The following is a 5,000-nucleotide window of genomic DNA, read 5'->3' on the forward strand; positions in this document are numbered from 1 at the left end:
TCTTATTCCTTACACTGGCTTAACGAAATGTCTAAAATAATAGCAATGAGATACGCCGCAAAAGGTGTAACATGTTGGCTTCGTGTGTAAACAATCCATTGTGAACGAGAAGTTATATTTCAATCTTTTTTCTAGCGGCTGCCATAAAGGTTTAAACGCCATCGTGGACTCTGTTAAGGCCTGGGGCGTAACTCATTACGAAAGTGAGAGTGTGGCAGGAAACATTGCGGCGGCGGCGACCGGACAGGTGGGAGGGAGGAGGAAGCGGGGGGGCGGAGAGAAGTAGGGGTGGGGGGAGGGGTCACTGCCACCGGCCGCTACATCATCCCTTTCCTTCGCCAGCTTCAAGCCATTTCGGCATTTTATGCCTCGCACTATGCCCGAATGCTCCTGCCTTTACGAAAGCTTAAAAAAAAACGCTTATGTTTTGTTCATTTCTTATTGTCAGGATGATTTTCACGACCACTGTGCTTAAGAGCCTGCGGACGATTTGGCTTTATTGTGCCTGAATGGGCGTGATGAGCGTCCACATGCGAATGCTTAATCATGTGCATTGAGGCTGCTCACTTGTCTGGTTGCGCGATGTGCAGTGTATGGTCCTGGATGGAGCCGTGACGACTTGTGGCTAGCGTGGCGATGAGAACACAAGCTATAATGGCGAGGAGGGAGGGGTGGGAGGGAGGAGAGTGTGGGGGGGACACCTCACTGCCACCTGTTCTCCTCCAACGCTCACGCTAACACTGAGAACCTCTGACGCTGGCGGCCATATCCTGCTTCACCTGCTGGATCTGCTGTACTTAGTGGATGTGAAGCTTTGCGTTTGCTGCGCGTTCTACGTTTTTGAACGGTTGGAAGAGCCCTTTAGTGACACACACACACGCACACGCACACGCACACGCACACGCACACGCACACGCACACGCACACACACACACACACACACACACACACACACACACACACACACACACACACACGCACGCACGCACGCACGCACGCACGCACACACACACACACACACACACACACACACACACACACACACACACACACACACACACACACATTCACACTCTGACTCTCTCATATGTACTTGCTCACTTGCTCACTCACTCACTCACTCACTCACTCGCTCCCGCATTACTTCATGTCAATCTAATTCAGGACCCTGCCCCTCGCCCTCGGCCTGAGGGCCTCCACCTCGCCCGCCGCCAGCGCCTCGCCGCCCTCGCCACTCTTATCACTAGCACTCACCTGAGCCGCCATGACTGCCAGGAGGGGAGCGACTAACGAGCCATTCACTCGCCTCTATTTACGCGGAAGGAAATATACATCTCCTTAATGCTTTGTCAGCATATGCATTTGTTTACAAATGGAGTTAATCACGAGGGTTTCAATGATCACTATCTCGAGAGAAAACTTTTTTCCTCTAGCGAATCGAATGAAAGGCTGGTGGTGTCTGTTTTAGTGTTATTTGCGAAGTGTGTCCCTGCGCCGCGGTCTTTCAGCGAGAGCATAGAGGAGGCTGGAGTGGAGCCCCGGGCGATGTGCGGCGGCGGCGAGCAGCCTTTGACCCTTGGCCTGCTCTGCTTCTTGTTTCTGCCCTCACTCAGTGAAGTGAGTGACGTTATTGCCAACTCTCAGATGTTTTATAGGTGTAATTATGCCGAAGTTGGTTATTGGTAATAATTATGACTGTATTATCAATGGAATCAGTTATGAAAGTCGAACTGGTTTTGTCACCAGGGAAATCGTTGCGAAATGAAATTTCTTTTCTCTCGCAACTTAACTTTCCAGGATATCTTCTACCAGGAGGTGGCTGAAGGCAACGTTTAGTCAGGCCGTTTATTCCTTGGAGGCGTATGTGCTGTCTCGTAATTAATTCAGATTTTGTGATCTGGTCACATTTACATTCTGCATAGGATCAGTCCAGTTGCTTTGTGTGGAACATGTTTTGTCCCTTTAAGACGTCATCCCTTGATTAAACTTGGAGAAGCGTCGTCGGACAGGAAAGTGCTATGCGTCGAGGAGAATTTCATGCATTAAGGAATATTCATTATGTTGCAGGAATGTAATTGGTACAAGCAATTAGCTGCATGGTTAGACGGGGACATCAAAGCGATCAGTGGGCCGTAGAACATAAAGGGGAGAACAAGATTATGAGGCCTCCCCCTACCCCGTGCCGTTTCTGTTGCCTCTCCATCCTCACCCCCTTCCCTTCCTCTCCATCCTCTCCCCCTTCCCTTGCAAGCCTCAGTGCTCTCGCCCTCCTTACCCTCACCGTCAATTTCCTCAGGAACCCGGTCTGACTTCCTAACCCTCGCTGACCCTCCAGCTAGCCTTCCAAGTGTCCTCTCTTTTAAACCGCAGTACCCCCCCCCCCCCCCGCAGAACCCTTGTCACCCTTCAGTACTTCCACATTCTCCTTTACGAAGGTCACTCTTTTATCCACCACACTATCTCGTCCTCGTTAGTATCACAGTATCAGTTTAATCACTATATTTCTCATTCTTCTATCTCACCATGTATGTCGAACTCTCTAGCCGGCCTTTTCATGCTCTAAATTCTGCGATTTGATCTTTTCACACGTGTATCGCGAGTTCTTAACGGTAACGACGGTCATGAAAGCTAATTGCTTGTGTTGGGTGTAAAGGATTCAGAAACGCTAAGTTTGGGCTGGTATTAATGAGCAAGTATTAGAGGATCTGGTCGTTGCTGTGTAAACGAAATCTTTATGATTAGCTGCATTAAAGTATTATCACACTTCAGCAAATCAATTCGTTTACTAATATAAAAACCGGCGGGTCCCTAAATATTGGATACAAGTTTCGCCACAATATTTACGCCGGAAGAACGTGACGGTGAAAGCCATTACAGCGCCCTTCAGTAGAGTTCGGTAAGTCAAATATTAATAAATGTCTCAGATTCTTGTGTTATCCTTCAATTTACGGTCGACGCCCCAGGTGACTGATTCGACTTTGTACGGAGACCCTTAGCCACTCGTCAGCGTCCCTCGAATTACTTCAACGCGTGATTATGAATAAATGTCAGATGAGCGTTGGGATTTTACAGTCCGGACTGAGCTGGTTGAGAGAAAGTTAGAGATGTGAATAGCGGTAAGTTACGAATTAAGAGAGCAACTGCTTTTAAGAATCTGAAGAGCTCTTACATTTCCTTGATGAAAACTGCATATCCTCTACGATTTTGCAGCGGGATGAACCTAGTGTTCCCGCCTGACAGACTAGGAGCTTAAGCTTCTTAGTTATAATGGAGTTCCCTGCTTCCCTGCAAGATTTCACGAGGAAAACCCGTCTACTAACTACTTGGAGGTCCATATTAGTCTGATTCAACGTTTGCCGTGCACTAAGACTCCGCTGTTGATGGCATCTTAAGTTTAACGCTCCAAGTTACCCTCGTAATACTAGTTATATGAGGTTCAGAAACTATCATGAAGGATAGGCGTGCGCGGTATAGAAGGGGGGAGGAGGGGGAAGGGAGGAAAGGAAGAAGGAAGGGGATAAGTGGAGGAAGGAGAAGAGGGGAAGTAAGGTAAAAGGGAGATGGGGAAAGAGGGAGACAGAAGAGATCGGGAAAAAGAGAAAAAGAGTAAGAGAAAAGGACGAGACACAAAGAAAGAGAAAGAGGGAATTGAGAAAAATAAAGAAAATCATAGCGAACGAGAATAGTATATTTCATGAAGACTGTCTTATGATTTTCTAAATTACAAATCGATTTCATAAAGCCACGCCAATAGCTGGGATAATATAGGTGGTGGACGATGGTGAACTCCGCATGGCCAGTGCTGTACACGCGTGTCGGATCATAGTCAAACAAGGTGAGCACCTCTCGGTCAGCTGTTGTCTCACACTCCTGGATAAAGGGACGTCACGTTGCGTGCACCGCTCCTCCTTCTCTGCCTCCTTATTCTTTATCCTCCTGAATCGGCTGTTCTTTCCCTTTCTTTCTTTCTAGTTTGCCCTCTCTCTTTCATTCTTTCTTTCTTGCTTGCTTGCTTTTCCCCACCCTGTCCCTCTCCTTCTTCCTCTCTTCTCTCTCCCTTGCTCCCTTTCTTTATCTCTCCCTCCCTCCCTCCTTCCCCTCTCCCTTCCTTCCTCCTTCCTCTCTCCCTATCGACAATGTCCCCTTTGTATCAAATATAATTGAGTAAGAAATAAAGCCGGGTATATTTGGACGGGTGTATTTGCGAAGGTTCAAGCCGCATGAAAAGTAACCTTTGGAAGAGCGTCAAATGATATGGAAATATTGCCTGAAAGTATTATAACTGGATGAATAAATTTTAATATCGAAGGTGATGGACCATATCAAGTTTACATCGCGTGAGCAACTTTTGGCTCCGTCTCATATTCTCACAGTATCCCCCAAGAATAATAAACATTTTCAATCTCTTTCAAACAGATTTATTTGGAATTTCAGTTGACAAATATTTCAAGTCCCTTTTTGTCACATTTTCGTTGCAAAAGACGTTATCTTCCTTGTGGTTAAAACAGTGAATTGTAGATGACATTCCCTGGACTTCACTAGCAATGCCGTGAGAGCCAGAGGCGGAAGCAGAAGAGCTTCGTCGATTGCGTCTTACAAAGGTAATATCAGAAGACGGGTCTCGGCCTCCGTTTTGCTGTCGCCTCAGGTATTGTGAGCTATCGTTTCGTTATTCTCCTGTGCTGTCGTTTGCCTACCGGGGGAGTGGATGTATATTTTGTTTTTTTTTGTTGACTGTTTTGTTACCAGCCTTCTATTTTTGTACACGTAAGTGTCACTTGATTCATTGTCTCATTAGCGCTCTGGTACACCTGAAGTGCCGCCAGCCGGGCCGGACAACGTAATGATGAGCTGGCTCCGCGGGCTGCGTGTGCCACACCAGTCTTGTGTGGCTGTTATACGCGTCTTAACCCGTTAATGCTGCATCATGATCGATCTTGTGCGTCGGTAAGCCAGTCGTGGTCACGGTTGCCGCCGACGGAGTGACAGCCGGTGTGACC

Source organism: Penaeus monodon, chromosome 14 (genome assembly GCF_015228065.2).
Source record: "Penaeus monodon isolate SGIC_2016 chromosome 14, NSTDA_Pmon_1, whole genome shotgun sequence".
Classification (NCBI taxonomy): domain Eukaryota; kingdom Metazoa; phylum Arthropoda; class Malacostraca; order Decapoda; family Penaeidae; genus Penaeus; species Penaeus monodon.